The sequence below is a fragment of the Oryctolagus cuniculus genome, chromosome 15, assembly GCF_964237555.1.
Source record: "Oryctolagus cuniculus chromosome 15, mOryCun1.1, whole genome shotgun sequence".
Taxonomy (NCBI): domain Eukaryota; kingdom Metazoa; phylum Chordata; class Mammalia; order Lagomorpha; family Leporidae; genus Oryctolagus; species Oryctolagus cuniculus.
In genome coordinates, this window is record NC_091446.1 from 86,423,384 (window position 1) to 86,443,689 (window position 20,306).

At 39.2% G+C, this 20,306-nt stretch overlaps 1 long non-coding RNA gene and 1 pseudogene across 2 annotated transcripts in view; both read right to left on the reverse strand.

Moving 5' to 3' along the window:
- The window catches only part of LOC127484108 (uncharacterized), a 74,644-nt gene that overhangs the window by 52,245 nt on the left and 2,093 nt on the right, over positions 1-20,306 (reverse strand). For both annotated transcript variants that reach the window (XR_011382678.1, XR_007910856.2), the window contains exons 2-3: positions 15,316-18,634; positions 2,504-2,662 (exon numbers count right to left, since the gene is read on the reverse strand). This is a non-coding gene — a long non-coding RNA (uncharacterized lncRNA). The remainder of the gene's footprint in view (positions 1-2,503; positions 2,663-15,315; positions 18,635-20,306) is intronic.
- LOC138845429 (BAG family molecular chaperone regulator 5-like) lies at positions 2,575-15,308 on the reverse strand (annotated as a pseudogene).

Below are 20,306 nucleotides of genomic sequence, written 5' to 3' on the forward strand. Positions count from 1 at the left end.
CTGAACAAAGAATCCACGTGTGACTAGGTAGATTGTCCATTTTTCTTGGAACTGGCTAGGAACCCAGAGGAACACACATCTGTCCTTGCTCCCTATCTTGTTTTCCTGTAAGCAAGCCAAGCCTGTAGGAAAATCTGTACATTCAGACTTAGGTCACTGAGTTCATGGTATTGACAAGGGCATAGGAAAGTAACTCTTCATTCAGCCTTAAGATCTGACATGTCTGTCACATAATCCATCCATAACTTGGGGGTAAACTTACATTTTTTTATTTTGGTATACAGGAAGACAATACAACAAAATAGCACAATAACAATTTCAGCAACAATAAAGGATTAAACAAGTGTAAAAATATTTTAGTGCAGTAGGTGATTTTAAAATGAAATCATACAAATGATGATAGTGTCACTAGTAACTAAGGGTGAGATACCTTCAATTTTTTTATCAACTATGTGAGTTCTTACTTTGTATTGATTTGTTATCTTTATTGTGCTGAAGCAAGGTAGCTACCTGGGAAGCATTTTGCAATATATTTAAAAGGGGCCATAATGAAGCATAAACACTAGGAAGTGACAGGGTTAGAGACTTTGGAAAGGCAGCATTATCCATTTGTTCAGGGGAGAGTAAAAAACATCACACTGCCAGTGGAAAACTTTAAAATGTTGCCAACACCCAGAAAAAAGGAGAAACTTGATCAAGATACTTTAAATCACTTTGATTATTATTTACTATACAAACTTGCTTGGGAGGGACTTTGTATAGCATAGAAAAATTTGTGACAGGATAAAAAGTTAAGTTATATAGATTAGAAGAATGCATTAACATTCATGGTTCTATTTGCCTACTCTATCATCCACTATCAATCCAAAATAAAAGGCTATACATACAGATAGTTGGTAAGTAACGTTATCAGGGCCAATAGGGTTCCAATTTTGTGGGGCAAAGCAAAATATTGATGGGGTATAAAAGGAATAACATGAAATTGGCATAACACATAGGGTAAGTATACATAGTAATGATATATGGTTCCTATACAAAAAAATTAGCACAATTTCCCTGATTATTCATACCTAACCAATGGTCTGCTAGTATACATGGGGAAAACAATTTCCTCCATGTAAATCTGTCCCTGTGGTTAACAGGTGTTGTACATTTTCTTTCTAAATTAACATATACATATTTTGTAAGGGTTTAAATGAGAAATATAGTAACATTGGTACCTATTCCAAAATAGGTACCAAAATTGGCTATTATAGAATGGTTCTTTTTCACAATTAATGGTATTTTGGTGGGACAGAAATGTCATGGGCAACTATTGAGCATTGACTACTTATGCCTGAGACAAATCCTGCAGAACACTGCCCTGTCCGTTTGGCCAGGCTCTCAAAGTCCAGAGAATTGACAACACCCAAATCCGCTTCTGCTGCACCAAGTATAGTATCATACCAAGACCTTCTGTTCCAGTTACAAGATTTTAGACCAGGAATTATCAGGTTACACCTTAAAATAGGCTTTTAAATTTTTTAATTTTTGTGGAGCCAAATTCTCCCATGTGGGTGATGACATCTAGGGCCTGTGACAATCTTCCCAAGGTCACCTTTTTAACTGGACAAACAATCCTTGGGAAGGACATGCCAAGGCTCCTTCCCAGTGTTGTGAATCAAAACTGAACTTTACCTACATAGAGTTTATTATGCCCTCTGAAATTTGTATTTTTTGTTTTGCAAAGGTAGATTGAGGTAGTGAATGTCCAAAATACCCTGTAAGGAATTTGTATACCTAATCCAGTTGGTATTCCTTTAATTAGTTCTGTATCTACCCATTCTTCTAATTAGCACTAAATCACTACCACTGACCAGAGTCCCCTAATATGAAGCTTGAGCTCAAGAACCCAGAATCCACCATTTAATGATGACTTTGACCAGATATTGAATTTGTAAATCTGAAGCCATCATTAAGGCTATAGGAGTAGCCTCTCCTTGGGGTCTATTTTATTGGTTATGATCTTAAGAATAAATTATCTTTCCAATTTGCACAAGAATTCTCTTTTCTTAAATATTCCTTGAAAAGACCATTCATTCTCAATAAGACATACTGCTTGAGGATAATAAGGAATATGATACATCCATTCTAAATTGTGTTCACTGCAATGTTTGATTTCCTTTACTATGGGAATGATTGCCTCCCTGAATTTGTAAAGGAGGCCCAAAATATAGGGTGATTACATCCAGTGTACAGCAGGTATTCTGAGTAGCTCACCGATAAAGACAAGTCACTAATATTCCAGAATATGTCTCTATACAAGTACAAATAATATTGGTATTCTCTATTAGTAGGTAAAGGTCCTACAGAATCTATTTACCATATTTGAGCTGGTAAAGTTCTTCAAGCAAATTATCCTCCAATTATTTGTGGTACTTTCCATTCTTGGTATTTTTACAAATTTCATTTCCTTTTGTTGGTGTTAAAATGGATAAATGATATTCCTCCAGCTAATACCCACCTGTGCATAGCTTGTGCTTCTATGTAGGCTGATTGATGGCATACGTATTTTGCCAGAGAATAGTCCTCTTCTTTTTGATTTTTTTATTAGATGCAATTTTAGCCAGTTGTTCCACTTGATCATTATACTCATGTTCAGATTTCATAGCAGCAAGGGCATCTACATAAAGAAGAAAGATGTTAGCATTTTGTGAAATGTCCAAGATGTCTCGCCACAATTACTTATCCCATAAGTCTCAATCATCAATTTCCGAGTTTCAGTCCTTCCAAATAGGCATCTATGTAGCTATTTTATTTGCAACTGCCCATGAGCCAGTAAAAACGTGATATTCTCCTCCCCTTTTATTAACAAAGGCCTACTGTACTGCTTTTAATTCGAGCTAATTGCCTACTTAACTGTGTACTAGTGGTTTCTTCTTTTTTTTTCCCACCACAAAGACAAAGCCAAGATTTATTTCATTAATCATCAAGTGCACACTAATAGGTACATTTAGAACAATGAGTTATTTCAGACACACCAGTACTGCTGCTCGCTAAGGGGCAGCAGGTCCGATAGAGCTCCTCAGGGCCAGCCTGGGGAGCTCCGGGGCAGAGCGGGATGACGAGTGTCAGCGGCCAAGGAACCACACCAGAGCTGGGAGATGGGTCAACGCCCAGGGCGCAGCCTGGTTCTCCACTTTATTGGGAGGTGAAGAGCTTTTATAGACACAGAAAGGCCGCCGTCCAGGGCACAAGGGAACTGAGCCAACCAGCTGAAAGGAGAGGCAGGACAAGGGCCGGGCACGCCCTCAAGGGCCAATCACAACTGAGGACACACACTGTTCACGAATAAGGAAGTCTCCTGTCAGGCTAGGCACCGCCCCCGGGGGCCATCTTGGATTGTTGGGAACGCTGAGTCACTGGGATGCGCAAGTGCGGCAAACTGGAGCAAAGGCTTAGTGGCCTTGTCGAGCAAGCCAAGGCTTGGCAACTTTGTTTCCTTTTCGTTTGGAGCCCCCCCACCCCCCAGTACAATAGTTGCAGTTAGCAGAGGGGCGGGGACTCAATGCACTGTGATGGATCAGTCAGCGGCAACTATTCGTCCAATCATTCTCCAGGGGAAAATACCTGACCTCATAAAAGCGTTGCCCAAGAAGACGTGCACAGACAAAATGAACTTCGATCCCCCAACACGAGATAAAACCGGCAAAGTAAACAAGCGAGAAAAACTGCAGACACTAACATGCACTAAATACACCGGTGTTCTCCTAGAACACAACGTTAAACCCCAGCCCCAAACACATTGATTGCGCCGATGGTAGGCGGCGGCCTCCCTGTGGGGACCGCGGCAGCAGATGGCGCTGCTGAGTCAAGGCCAAGAAAGCGACACCACCAGCTGTTTCTCCGTGAACGTGGATTCCGTGTTGATGCAGACCCGAGAACACACATTTTGGGGAGAAGCTTTCACTTCCGTGCAGACTCTCTTGGCGTGAGATCGGAACGTTACAATACAACGTGATGAATGCAGGTTAGCGATGGCACGCGGCAGCCAGGCACACGCCCAGCTCCCAGCAGGTCCGGATGCTACAGGCCCTGTGCACTAGGGCTCCTTCTGGGGCAGCAGCAGGGGCACCGGGAGGTTAGGGGGGACTTAGAAGAGGACACCAAGCCCTGCTGAAAGGCCGCTCAAGGTCGGCTTTGCTCACGTCCGTGCCCACAGCCCGCAGCGCAGCTCCTCACCCGCTGCACAAACCTGCGACAGTCAGCTTAGAGCGATGGGTGCTCTGAGGGGAAATGTTGGCAACTAACGTTAAACAACTCTGGTCAAAATGAGCGTTCCACGGACCCGCGCGGGGAGCCTGCAGGTGCTGGGAGCTCCCGCTTGGCTGCACTGTGCATGGTCTACAACATGTTCAGCAGGAGGGGCCCTGGGGGCTGTACTGAGACAAGTGGGAATCTGTCCCAGGTCACACGCCTAAGTGTCTGCTTCCTCTTCTAAATCCAATATTTCAATAACTTGTTGATATCTTCGACCACTTCCCTTCGGTAGCTTCTGATGTCCGTGCCCCCACACACATCCAGAGCATCCAGGTCGGCCACCAGCCCCGAGAGCACGCAGAACAGGTGCCAGCCGGTCTCGTCCAGCACACACCCATCAGAAGCATAATCGCTGTGCCACGGGCCTGTCCACTGTGCGCATCACAGAACTGATCTTGGCAATGCACGTGTGCACATGCTCTGAGAGTGTACGTGAGCACACACCCATCAGAAGCATGATCGCCGTGCCACGGGCCTGTCCACTGTGCGCATCGCAGAACTGATCTTGGCAATGCATGGGTGCACATGCTCTGAGAGTGTACGTGAGCACACACCCATCAGAAGCATGATCGCCGTGCCACGGGCCTGTCCACTGTGCACGTCGCAGAACTGACCTAGGCAACGGACGGGCGTGCATCCTCAGAGAGTGGCAGTGAGGGCTGCTTTCTGATGCCGTCTTTGATAATTTCTTGCATGGCGCAGATTTTGGTTAAGGCGAGATATCTTGCTTTCTGCAGCGAGATCCTCCCGCGGTTTTCATCACGTGCTTCAGCCTCAAGATGACGTCCTGGATGCTCTCCCCGAAGTCGGCGGCGGCGCAGCTGCCCCCAGCTATAGAAAGACGCTATCCCCTGCTCCAGAGACTGGGCCTCCTTGAGGACGTTCTGGGTCTCAGCGGGGTGTGGGAGGCTGCGATTCCGCTTGAGGAATCCTCCTTGGGGAGGCGCTGGGTCTCCTGGGCGTCCTCTTCCTGACCGCCTGGATGTCTCCTTTTTTTCCCTTTTTTTCCACGGAGTCTAAAAAAGCTGTGTCGTAGAATCCTCTCCAGTTGCTTGTAATTCTTGTCATTGACAGGCCACTGAAGCTGATGACTTGCTGTTCTATGTTCCTCACTTCCTTCTGGATTTCCTGGAGCCTATTAATGGAAGGGTGTTGGTTTCCCATATCCATACTTTGGTCGTGTTCCGTTTCATAAGCACTGCCCACCCAGGCCATGGAGCCCCAGTGATTTCTAAAAATCACTTTTGTGCAAAGGTTATTTACAATTGCCTTCCAGCGATACACTGTCTTACATGCTTTGCTGTTCCATCAGTGATCCAAACATGTTGTTTCTGCTCCTCAGTTAACTTATTATTATTACTTTTTTTTGACAGGCAGAGTTAGTGAGAGAGACAGAGAGAAAGGTCTTCCTTCTGTTGGTTCACCACCCCACCCCAAATGGCCGCGACGGCCAGCGCACTTCACGGATCTGAAGCCAGGAGCCAGGTACTTCTTCCTGGTCTCCCATGCGGGTGCAGGGCCCAAGCACTTGGGCCATCCTCCACTGCCTTCCCGGGCCACAGCAGAGAGCTGGACTGGAAGCGGAGCAACCAGGACAGAATCTGGCACCCGACCAGGGCTAGAACCTGGGATGCCGGTGCTGCAGGCAGAGGATTAGCCTAGTGAACTGCCTCCTTGGTTAACTTACTGTATCTTGCATTTCAACAGAGAGGAGAGAGGTTTGTTGTTGTTGTTGTTGTTGTTGTTGTTTGCAAGGTGGAAGGTGTTTTACACATTGGAGAGGATCCTTCATTAGCTATTCTTTCATGTAATGGTGCAATTCCATGTTTATCTAGTTTACCTCTATTTTATGTATATTCTTTAATAATATCAGTGATTTCTTCTAGAAATGCAATATTGTTTTCAAAGCAACCACCTTAGCTGTGGTAATCTCACCAGCAGCATAGGGATTTTACTTACTAAAACTGTTTTAGTAACTATTTTTTAGCAAGTTGATATTTTTCAAGTTAATTCAAGGCCATACCTTGAGGAATATTTATTCCAATTATATATTTTATGATAGGCACAAACACTACAAAATATTCTTTCCAAGGTAATTTTCCTGTTTTCATTGTAAATTTTATTTTCCATTTCCTCTAATTCCAGTAATAGCAATAAGCATCCCTTTTTGAAGCTATTAGGGTTTCCATAAATTAGGAAGGCCTCCACCCCAGTGTCAATTAAGGCTCTAGCTATTGTGGTGGACCCATTTTTCCAATATGCAGTCAAATTAATCTATGGCTGTAAGAGTTTTTACTGACTTATTTGATTTGTAGCAGCACCAGGGCTGGAACATTGTCCTGGTTCCTTTTAAATATCCCAAGCTTGAATACAGGCCAGGGGAAGGAGGGGAACCATCAGCTCCAACATGACCTTTTCATTTGTACTCTTTTCCTTAGCTCCTCATACACTTCCTTAAGTCCTTAGTTAGCAATGCATCATTTTATTAACTCCTGCCTGCAACAAAGCCTGAAATAGTTCTTTTCAAATAATTTTATCTCCATGTTACCATTACTATTCTTATCATAGTGTATATTATCTGTATGAGATGACTGATTATATTTGCCCAAGTCTCTTAATAGGAATGTCTTATCTAAAACCTCATTTAAAGGATTCTAGGCATAAAATGAATGTTCTAAAAATGCATCGCATATCTCAGGGGCCCAGAAAAATAGGAATCAACCAAATTAAAAAATAGTTGGAGGAAAGAAATAATAAAAGTTAGATAAATTTAAAAATGATACAAAAGATCAATGAACTAAAGAGTTATTTTTGGAGAAAATTAAATTGTAAGCCAGAAGTCCAACTAACCAAAAAAGGGGGAAGATCTGAATTAACAAAATCAAAGATAAAAAAAAGCAATCTTATGAGTGACACTACAGAAACAAAAAGGAAAATCAGGAAACTTCAAATAGCTATATGCCAATAAATTGGAAAATCTAAAGGAAATGCATATATTTCAGGACACACACAAAATTGAGGTACAAAGACACAGAAAATCCAAACAGACCAATGCCCAAGATGGAGATTGAAGAAGTCATGGAGACCCTCCCAACAGAAAAAACACCAGGACCGGAAGGCTTCACTACTGAATTCTACCAAACTCTTCAAGAACTACTTCTAATTTTTCTCACACTTTTCAAAACAGTTGAAAGGGAGGGAATCCTCTCCCAAACTCCTTCAATGAGGCCAGCATCATCTTCATTTCAAAATGAGAAAAAACATACAACAAGAGTTATAGACCAATAACTGAATCTTCAATAAATGCTAGCTAGTTGAATCCAACAACACATCAAAAAGATCATCCACCTGGACCGAGCAGGATTTATCCCTGTTATGCAGGGATGGTTCAACATAAGCAAATCAATAAACATGATACATCACAGCAACAAACTGAAGAATAAAAATAATATATCAGTTGATGCAGAGAAATCATTTGATAAAATACAGCACAGTTTTATGATAAACATCTTAACCAAAATGAGTATAGAAGGAATATTCCTCAACACAATCAAGGCAATATATGACAAGCCTACAGTCAGCATCATATTGATGCAGAAAAGCTGGAAGCAGTCCCACTAAGCTCCAGAACCATATAAGGATGCCTAATATCACCATTATTATTCAATATAGTCTTGGAAGTTTTAGCAAGAGGCATTAGTAAAGAAAAAGAAATCAAAGGGATGCAAGTGGGGAAAAAAGGAAGTCAAATTATCCCTGTTTGAGGATGATATAATCCTATACATAGAGGAACCACAAGACTCCACTAAGAGATTAGTGGAACTCATAAGAGAGTTTAGCAAACTTACAAAATATAAAATATATGCAAAAGAAGCAACTGCATTTATATACACAAAATTGCCAGCACTGAGACTGAATTTGTAGTCAGTCTAATTCACAATAGTTATAAAAATGTAAATAACTTGGGATAAATAAAAACAGGGACATGAAAGATCTCTACAAAGAAAATCACAGAACATTAAGGAAGAAAATAGAAGAAGACAAAAACATTCAAAAAATCTCCAATGTACATGACTTGGAATAATTACTATGATAAAAATGTCCATCCTACCAAAAGCAATACATAGATTTAATGTGATCTGAATCAAAATATCAAATATATTCATCTCAGATCTGGAAAGACTATAAAATTCATATGGAATCACAAGAGACCTTGAATAACTAAAACAATCATAAACAATAAAAATAAAGCTGGAGTCATAACAACATCAAATTTCAAGACATATTACAGAGCAGTTATAATAAAAACAGATTGGTATTGGCACAGAAATAGACATGTGGGCCAGTGCATCAAAAACCCTACAAAATAATCCAAACATCTACAACCAACTAATTTTTGACATATGAGCTAAAATTACTCCCTGGAGAAAGGACAATCTCTTCAATAAATGGTGTTGGGAAAACTGAATCTCTAAATGAAAAAGTGTGAAACAATATCCCTACTCACTAACTCTATACAAAGTTAACTCATAATGGATCAGGGATCTAAACCTAAGGCCTGAAATCATCAAATTACTAGAGGAAAAGATAGACTTTGAAAGTCATTGATAATACAGGCAAGAACAGACAATAGAACTATATTAAGCTAAGAAGCATCTTCACATCAAAGAAACACTGAACAAAGTGAGGAGAGAACCAACACAATGGGAGAAAATATTTGCAAACTATTCATCTTAAAAGGGATTAATATCCAGGATATGTAAGGCACTCAAGAACCTCAGCAACAAGACAATCCAGTTAAGAATTGGGCTAGCCGGTGCCACGGCTCACTAGGCTAATCCGCTGCCTGTGGCACCGGCACCCCAGATTCTAGTCCCGGTTGGGGCGCCGGATTCTGTCCCGGTTGCTCCTCTTCCAGTCCAACTCTCTGCTGTGGCCCATGACTTGGGCCCTGCACCCACAGGGGAGACCAGGAGGAAGCACCTGGCTCCTGGCTTCGGATCGGCACAGTGCTCTGGCTGCAACACGCTGGCCGTAGCGGCCACTTGGGGGTGAACCAATGGAAAAAGGAAGACCTTTCTCTCTGTCTCTCTCTCTCACTAACTCTGCATGAAAAAAAAAAAAAAGAAAAAGGAAATGGGCTAAGAATATGAACAGGCATTTTAAAGGGTAAAATACAAATGGCCAACAGATACATGAAAAGTTGCTCCGGAAGAAAAATGCAAATAAAATCCACAAGGAACTGGTTTTACGTTGCCCCAGTTAGAATGGCTATCATCTAAAAATCAAAAATAAATAAATAAATAAATAAATGCTGGTGAGGACATGGGGGGAAAGCTACCTGATACACTGTTGATGGGGCTGTAAACTAGAACAACCATTATGGAAGACAGTAGGGAGATGCCTCAGAAATTTGAAAATAGTTCTACCATATGACTTAGCCATTCCACTCTTGGGAAAGGAAATTAAATTAGCATACAAAAGAGTTATCTGTATCCCACTGTTTACAGCCGGTCAACTCACAATAAATGATTTTTTTTTTTTTTTGACAAGCAGTTAGACAGTGAGAGAGAGAGAGACAGAGAGAAAGGTCTTCCTTCCATTGGTTCACCCCCCAAATGGCCACTACAGCCGACAATGCGCCAATCCGAAGCCAGGAGCCAGGTGGTTCCTCCTGGTCTGCTATGCGGGTGCAGGGCCCAAGCACTTGGGCCATCCTCCACTTCCCTCCGAGGCCACAGCAGAGAGCTGGACTGGAAGAGGGGCAACCGGGACAGAATCTGGTGCCCCAACTGGGACTAGAACCCATGGTGCTGGCGCCGCAGGCGGAGGATTAGCCAAGTGAGCCTTGGTGCCGGCCCAATAAATGATATATTGAGTCAACCTAGATGTCTACAAACTGATGACTGGATAAAGAAATTGTGGTATATGTACATGATAGAATATTACTTGGACATAAAAAGACTTTAAAAATCCTGTCTTTTGCCACAAAATGGATGCAACCAGAGACTGTAATGCTAAGTGATATAAGCCAGCCCCCAAAAGACAAATACATTTTACCTGATTTGTGGTAACTAATATACAGAATACAAAAAGTGTGATGTATGTGTGTGAAATTGACATTTTGAAATTTGATTATTGCTTATAGCTTTTATCTATGCTCCTGAGGAACAATGGCTTTTCTTTTTACTTTTTGAATTCTGTATTTAGTAAAAGGTTAAGCTCATCAATTGAAAAAATTAATAAAGTCAACTGAAAATATGTCATAAAAGTTAGAACATAGGAAAAAGAGGAGGAGGGAGGGTAGGAGTGTGGGAGTAAAGATAGGGTGGCAAGTACCATTACTTTTTTTTTTTTTTTGACAGGCAGAGTTAGTGAGAGAGAGAGAGAGAGAGAGAGAAAGATCTTCCTTTTTCCATTGGTTCACCTCCCAAGTGTCCCCCATGGCCGGGGCACTGTGCTGATCCGAAGCCAGGAGCCAGGTGCTTCCTCCTGGTCTCCCATGCGGATGCAGGGCCCAAGGACCTGGGCCATCCTTCACTGCCCGCCCTGGGCCACAGCAGAGAGCTGAATTGGAAGAGGAGCAACAGGGACAGAACCGGCACCCCAACTGGGACTAGAACCTGGTGTGCCAGCGCCGCAGGCGGAGGATTAGCCTAGTGAGCTGAAGCGCCAGCCAATCATTACGTTCTTAAAACTGTGTGAAATATAAAAGGCTTCCATAGCCTTGGCAACTCATGGCCAGAGCCTGGGGTGATCACTGAAGTCATAAATAAGAGTGCTAATTGGTAAATTAACAACCGAATTCATTGTGCACTTACCCCCCACGCAGGACCTCTGTCTTTAATGAGTTGTACTATGAGAATTAACTGCAAAACTTGTTCACAAACAGTACTTTAAACATGGTGTGTGAGTGTGAGTATAAACTGTTCAAATCTTTACTTAGTATAGAGTTGGTCTTCTGTATGTAAAGTTAAAGTGGAAAATGAAACTTAACGAAGAATTGGATGGGAGAGGGAGTAGAAGGTGGGGCAGGAGTGGGGTTGGGAGGGTGAGTATGGGAGAAAGAACCATTATATTTCTAAAGTTGTACCTATGAAATTTGCATTAATTAAATAAAAGCTTTTAAAAAACTGTGTGAAATAAATAAAATATGTTCTCTATATGTACATTTTTAAAATTAAAAATATAGAATAAATATAAAATTCCAGCATTTGAAATCAAGCAAACTTAACTCTTTAAGTTAATAGAAAACCAAAACCAAAGATGAAATTGTCTAGAATGACACTGTGGGATGTTTCAAAACCATCATTAAATTGAATCTTATCAATGCAGAAATAGCAAAAGAAATTCAACTTGAGTAGGTGACAGAGTACACTATGCATACATAGTTCTGAAAAACAATGCCATTAAAATGGCCAGAAAGTCAACATGATTTCATTGAGTTGATAAACTTTTAATACAGATAGTAACCAACAATATAGCTATTTGCTTATACTAAGTTACTGATATAGTAATGACAGTAATAAAATCAAACTAGAAAGTGATGTTCATATCACTGTAAATTATGAACACTTTGGAACTGCATAATTTGGTAGGGATAATTACAAATTACCAAACAAATATAAAGAGATTTAGTGAAAACAGTGTAAAATTATCTTTTAAAAACTATTACATATTATAGGAACTTAAATCAGGAAAAGAAAATGCCACTTTACAGAAGAATCCTAATGCCAGCATCCCATGTGGGCACTGGGTAGAGTCCTGATGGTCTTCTTCCAATCCATCTCCCTGTTAATGTGCCTGCAAAAGCAGTTGAGTATGGTCCAAGTGCTTGGTCCCCTGTCGCTCAGGTTGGAGAATAGGAAGCTCCTGGTTCCTGGCTGCGGCATGGCCCAGCCCCAGTCATTGCAGCGTTGCAGCCATTTGAGAAGTGAACCAACTGAGGAAGGATATACCTCTCTCTCTTTCTTTCTCTCTCTTCTCTCTCTCTAGCTCTGCCTTTAAAAATAAATAAATAGGTCCTTTTCAAAAAGATAAAAATAAATAATAAAGTGATAAGCACATACAAAGGTATTTTTTGAAAAATAGTACATTAACTTGCATTTAAAATGTAAAATAAAGGAAATGATGGAAATGAAGCAAATATCTTGGTAATTACCAAGATAGCCTGAGGAAAAGATACTTAAATCTATAGCTACACTCTAGAACTTCAAAATTAAAGTTTAATTTATGGTCCTCTAGAATTCCAGAAAAGCTCAATAGCATAACAACTGAGAATTAAGAATGACTGAATGGGTTAATATAGCCGCAAAGAGAATTTAGATGATTTCCATCAAGTTGATATCACCAAAAAAATGCCACCCAAGAAGGCCTAAATTTAATAGTAGTAGCACTGGCATATAATAGAATATTGATGACATTAACAGGTCACACGATTGAATTAAAATGCATCATCAACTAAAACAATATATATTTTATAACATAAATTTTATTTTAATAATTGTTAATAGGAGGAAGTGGCAATATAGGATTAAGTAATAGAGTGATTAACAGACATAAAGGAATTTGGTGAACAATGCCCCGTGTATTATTTTACTATCATAATATTTTTAAAATCAAGAAGATAAATCAAGGAAAGTGAAAAAGAAAACTTAATTTAAATAAATTGATGAAGCCACAATGAAAAAGTTAACCACGATAGGCTATAGTTCTCTGTACAAGGATTGGTTTACACTACATCATTATGTATACACAGACACATTTATTCAAGATAAAAAATAAAATACAGAATAAAAAAATAAAAATACAATAAAATAAATCACAGAATAAAATACAATACAAAATAAAAAACAAAATAAATACACAAGTTAGAATTTAACCTATATTCTGATTTCTGTAAGTAGCAGTAGGGGCAACAACAGCATGACAAATATATACAAAGAACTGTGTGAACCAATGTGCCTTAGTGTGCACTATACTTGATAAGTGAAAGAAAAGATCAACAATAGTAAGTAAAGAAAATATCGAGCCATTTAGCAGAAAAACCTTAACGAAAGCTACTCACATCTATAGCTACACTTAAAAATATGAATTATCAAAAGTTTATTTACTCATAAACCACCAGAAAAGTTAAAACTATATCACCTGGAACAAGAGAATGATATTATGGACCAAAAATCCTTTTGATGAACTGTATAGATAAAAGTGGCCAAGAAAATTCTCACAATTTTGAGTATGTTGAAGACCTTCCAATGTAAAAGTCAAGCAACACACTGATAGGTTTAGTCATAGGCTGGCCTTCCATTAGGTTATTGATCATATACACAGGTGATAAGAATAAATTCAAAGAGGGGGGCTGGTGCTGTGGCGCAGCGGGTTAAAGCCCCGGCCTGAAGCACTGGCATCCCAAATGGGCATGTTTCGGGTCCTGGCTGCTCCTCTTCTGATCCAGCTCTCCACTATGGCCTGGAAAAGCAGTAGAAGATGGCCCAAGTCTTTGGGCCCCTGTGCCCACATGGGAGACCCAGAAGAAGCTCCTGGCTCCTGGCTTTGGATCCGCGCAACTCGGGCTGCTGCAGCCATCTGGGGAGTGAACCAGTGGATGGAAGACCTCTCTTCTCTGTCTCTACCACTCTCTGTAACTCTGTCTTTCAAGTATATAAAAATAAATCTTTAAAAAAAATTCAAAGGGAATGGCATTTTGTCATAGTGAATTGTACTGCCTCCTCTGACACCAGCATCCCATATGGTGCTGGTTCATGACCCAGCTGCTCCAGTTCCAATCCAGCTCCTTATTAATAGCCTGGGAAAGCAGTTGAAATATGTCACAAGTACTTGTGCCTTTGCAACCCATGATCAAGACCCTGCAAAAGCACCTGGCTCCTGGCTTTGGCCTGCCCTAGCGCCAACTATTGTGGCCATTGGAGGAGTGAACCAGCAGTTAGAAAAAAAATATTTTTAAAGATTATTTATTTTGTAAGTCAGAGTCACACAGAGAAGGAAGGAGAGGCAGAGAGAGAGAAAGGTCCTTCATCTGCTGCTTCACTCCCCAGTTGGCCACAATGTCTGGAGCTGTGCTGATCCAAAGCCAGGAGCTAGGAGCTTCCTCCAGGTCTCCCATGCAGTTGAAGGGGCCCAAGGACTTGGGGCATCTCCCACTGCTTTCCCAGGACATAGCAGAGAGCTGGATCAGAAATGGTGCAGCTGGGACTCAAACCAGCGCCCATATGGGATGCCGGCACTGCATGAGGTGGCTTTATCCACTCTGCCACAGTGCCAGCCCCAGAAAATCTTAATCTTGTCCCTCTCTCTCCGTAACACTCAAATAAAAAAGAAAAAAGAATAAACTGAAAAAAAATTTTTTTAAATTGTACCAGTTACAATAAAAATTACACTTTCCTTACTGTGAATATAATTCAGCTACTTGATAATGAGAATAATAATGTGACAAGGACATATAGAGATTTTTGTGAATTTTTAGTCCATTACTTCTACATTAAAAAGAAAATAAGAGCAACTTAAGGAACAGAAATAGACCAAAGATCATTCAAATAACCAGAAAACTTTAAAGTAGATGTTTGTATCTAGAGCTACACCTTCAAAATTTATATATACATAAACATATACTAATATATATTACCTATATACATATATATTATTTATCAGGAAAATGTAGTTTAGAGTTCCCTAATAGTCCAGTCCCTCATTATGAGATTGTGGAGTGAAGCACTAGACTGTGACTCACGCTGTCTGTCCCTCTGGGTCTCCCTACCTGTTTTTAAAATTAAATTTAAAAAAATATAATTCTAGGATCAAAAATCATTTCAAGATCCTGCCATGTATTCACATAATTGCCAGGACATATACAGTATCTAAACCCACAGTGGAAAACTTGAATAATCAACAAAATTGAAGAAACAATGACTCAGAGTTCTATAAAAATCCAGAAATGCATATATATATTCTTATATAAAACTTTACATATATCTATTTATATATGTATGCATATATTACCTTGAGGAGAGAGAATGATTAACCTTGGCTAGCATAGCACTAAGACACTATGTACATAGGTTTCCAGGACACCTATAGAATGCTGGGGGTGATGATGATCTCACAATGAAAATTTAAATCATCATGGCCACCAGTTCATAGAGCTGGGAATGGTCTAGAATAGATGATTAGTGAAAAAAGTGAGCTCCATTAATTCAAAGATGAAACAGAACATTAAATTTCCAAAATGAAACAATATCAAGTTCCCTAAAAGTCCTTAAAATCTAAAGCAAAACAAAACAAAAAGTCCCCTGCTAATGAGAGTGATGGACCTGACCCAAGATTATACTCAGATACTGTGAACTAAAATTTGCTTGGACAAGTTCCAGATTTTAGAAAATTTACTTCCAAACATTGATAAAGCAAATCAAGTCTTCCTGAAGTTTTTGGTGCTAGAATTGGCATAAATTAGGTTATTGACTTTTTTCTGATGGTTATAATAAATTCAAATGCAACATGAAAAATATAAAAAATGTGTGCCTTTCCATATACATTGTATTCTGACTACTGGCTGTACCAATGGGAAATTTGGTAGATTCAGAAATAGCAGCACATGGAGGTATAATAGAGATTAAAATCGTAGTAAAACTACGGTTTAAAATATGAAAAGATACAAGGAAATCTCATGCAGTTTAATAATCTTAAAGCTTAGACAGCACTGTCAATCAAATGAATGGAAATTTTAAGGTGAATGATCAATTTTGAGACTCTAAAAAGAATGAAACTGTAAATCAAATATGTGTCCTCAGTAATGTGTGTGTACTGTCTAAAAGTTATTTAAAGACCACAACAATGGAGGTTGCTAGGACAATTTCAACAATTTTGAGTGAATTCATGACATTATAATGTAAATATCCAAAAGAATGACCATAAGTTTACAGTGCTAAGATTGGCTTCCACATGGATATTGATGATACACACAGTTGAAAGTAATAAAATGAAAGACAAGACAAAAAATAGAAATCTGGTGCACATAGCCGGGTAAAATATTGCTAGAGGGGCCAGTGCTGTGGTACAGTGGGTTAAAGCCCTGGCCTGGGGGTTGGCGCTGTGGCGTAGTGGGTAAAGCTGAAGCCTGCAATGCCAGCATCCCATATGGGCGCCGATTCGAGTCCCAGCTGCTCCACTTCCAATCCAGCTCTCTGCTATGGCCTGAGAAAGCAGTAGAAGATGGCCCAAGTCCTTGGGCCCCTGCACCTGCGTGGGAGACTTGGAGGAAGCTCCTGGCTCCTGGCTTCAGATCGGCACAGCTCTGGCCATTGTGCCCATCTGGGGAGTGAACCAGTGGATGGAAGATCTCTCTCTCTGTCTCTACCTCTCACTGTAATTCTGTCTTTCAAATAAATAAAGTAAATCTTTAAAAAACATCATGCTTAAATTGCTGTTAGAAAGAATGAGTATTTTAATGTGAGCCATAAGTAAAAGACAAATATATAGATTGTTATTTGGTAGAAAAGAGTCCATAATAAACTTGAAAAATTACAGAATGACAGACAAATGGGCTTTGGAAACTTTCCAAGATCAAAGTTAATTAACAGTTCCAGGAACATCCAGAAAAATAAACAATATACCCCCTGCTGATGAGAATAAAGCTGCTGTCCCTAAAATGTGCTCAGATCCACTAAACCTGATAGCATTAGGACAACTTTTACCATTTAGAGCAGGTTGATGACCACTCAATGATAAAGCAAACCATGATATTCATAGTTTTTCTGTGTTATGATTGTAAAAATCCAAGTTATCAATTACATTTTTAGGTGATAGTAATAAATTCTAAGGCATTTAATTTTGATTACAGGGTGTAGAAATTAGTGATTTGGTAGAATCAATAATAGAGTCACAATCATGCAAAAAGGTTATAATGAATAAAATCTTAAAGTTGCATTTAAATCTAATATACAAAATTTCAGTAGCTTAAAGCAAGAAAAGATCATGCTGCCAAATATTTAATATCTTAGCTAACATACAAAACCTTGACTGAGGAAATTTTTATAGATAATGTTTAATTTTGAGTACCACAAAAAATAAGAAAATAGAAAGATATTACACTAACATGAATACCTGAAAGTATCCACTTTGGTGACATAATTTTGCAAAACAATGTACAGGGAAGGAGCAACACAACTTGGAGAAATGTAAACAACTTTATGATTTCAAAATGAAAATGCTGGCTAGGATGAGCAAATGTTTTCAGGACTATCATGGCATGCATTTTGCTATTGGGAGAAGTGAAGCAATGTTAGTGACAAAACAGTATACAGGAATTATGTGGAAAATAGACCTTCACATATAAAGTTACCCAAGATAATAATGTCAACACAAGTTAAGTCAAGAATATTTCAAGTACCTTGGCAGAATACATTTGAGAAATAACACGGATTTAAATAATTGACTTTTGAAAATTTCCAAAATCAAAGGTAAATGTAGAGTTCCAACAGAGTTCACAAAACAATAAACATATGACTTGCAAAGGAGAGTGATGACACTGATGCTAGATGATTCCGTGCAATTTTCAGCACGAACATTATGAAAAAACTGTTAGAATTTACAAACAGTTGATTACATTAGAAAGATAACATAAACCAAGTGGGCCATAGGCAACTTGTGCTGAGACTGGCACAAGCTACACGGCCAATGGAAAAAAACCTAAGTGATAGGAATAAAAATCATAGTAATGTGTACAGTTCTTGATATATGCTATATTTTGATTGCTGGAAATGGAAATGATCAATTTGGTAGTAAAAGAAAAAAGTGAAATCACAAGTACATTTATGTTCATAAAAATAGCCCAAATTTACAATTTAAAAGAATACAGAATAATTGGAGGAACTTAAATCAGGAAACTTATAGTGTTTGATACAATACTCTTGACTCTAACATCCAAAATGTCTCAATTTACTGTGTGGAAAATTCCAAACCCCAGTGGTTACACTGAAATCTTATAAAAACCAAGAAATTGGGGCCGGCGCCGCAGCTCAACAGGCTAATCCTCCGCCTTGCGGCGCTGGCACACCGGGTTCTAGTCCTGGTCAGGGAGCCGGATTCTGTCCCGGTTGCCCCTCTTCCAGGCCAGCTCTCTGCTGTGGCCTGGGTGTGCAGTGGAGAATGACGTCCTTGGGCCCTGCACCCGCATGGGAGACCAGGAAAAGCACCTGGCTCCTGGCTTCGGATCAGCGCGATGCACCAGCCGCAGTGCTCCGGCCCCGGCGGCCATTGGAAGGTGAACCAACAGCAAAGGAAGACCTTTCTCTCTGTCTCTCTCTCTCACTGTCCACTCTACCTGTAAAAAAAAAAAAAGAAAAAGAAAAAAGAAATTAGAAAAACATGATATTGAAATCACAAAACTGTCCAGTGTCCCAGCACAGTTCTGAGAAACCATGGTTCTGTAGACCATGTACAGGAGGACGTTACTAGGGTATATTACTGAAGTTTGAGCAATTTCATGATGTCATAATGAAAATGCTGGCCAGAATGACAGCATGCTTGTAGGGCTGGTATTAACTCACACTTTGATACTGAGGATATATACAACTGAGAGGAATAAAATGAAAGAAAATAAATGGGAAAATGGGATGCACTCAGCAATGAAAAATCCCTTGAATAAGAGAGTTATATTATAGGATCAGTATTTGAGTGAGAAAATACTAGTATAGAGATATGGTATAGAGAATTATAATTGGAGAATTTTAAAAATCTAGCAAAATATTTCAATTCTGTGAAAATCAGGAAAACATATACATTATATACAATATATGATATGTATATAATACTTAATATGATATATAATGTTATATATATATATATATATATCATCTGGAAATGAGCATTATGATAGTAGGGCCTAGTAGCTTCTGAAAAGTTATGAATGGGAAAGTTGCAGGGACAACTTCCAGAATAAACAAGTAGTTGATGACTTCAAAATGAAAGCACAAGTCAGAATGGGCCCAAGTTCCCTGTGCTGGAGATGGCATAAGACAAGTTATTGATGCTATACACAGAATATAACTCAAACACAAACTAAAATATAAAGAATAATTCAAATACAATGTTATACATTATACTTTGATTGCTGAGAGAAGCATTGGGAAAAGTGCATGGAAAAGTCATAGAACTTCAAGATAAAGTCATAGAACTTCAAGATAAAAGGATTATTTTTGAAAACATCACTAAAATTTCATTTATGAAATACTAAAAAAGTAGAAACATAAATCGAAAACAATTCTTACTACCTAATAAAACAATTTAAATTAAATATACAAGTATTTCAATCTAGCTTATTGAGAACTTCAATACCAACTTTCAATTTGGTGTCTTGAAAAAAAAAACATAAATATATGTTCTTAAAAGTACGAATAAATCTGTATCCAAAGTGAACCAGGATCCATCCAGAGATGATTAGTAAGAGGAATCAGGAGACTGGGTGAAAATAGAGAATGATCTTAATCCAAAAATATGTTCAAAACCCTCTCTCCCCTGTTAGGAGAAGTTTGGACTACTAACACAGACTCTGAGAAGGGGGGAGAATGTTAGGTGGGACTAAAAATTATGTCTGTCAGCCGACATTGGCAGTTTTAGTTCATGTTAAATTTTACTGTTCTACCTCCACTTTGACTATGACCGTGTCTAAACAAGATAAGAGTCGGAGAACTCAAGGGGCTTCCATAGCCTTGGAAACTCATGACTGGTGCATAGGGAGATTACTGATGCCATAAACAGGAGTGTCAATTGGTAAAGTCAACAACAGGAGTCACTGTGCACTTACTCCTCATGTAGGATCTCTGTCCTTAATGTGCTGTACACTGAGGCTTAATGCTATAACGAGTACTCAAACAGTATATTTCACTTTGTGTTTCTATGGGGGTGCAAACAATTGAAATCTTTACTTAATGTACACTAAACTGATCTTCTGTAAAAAAAAAAAAAAAAAAGAAATTATCAATTCCCAACTTGAC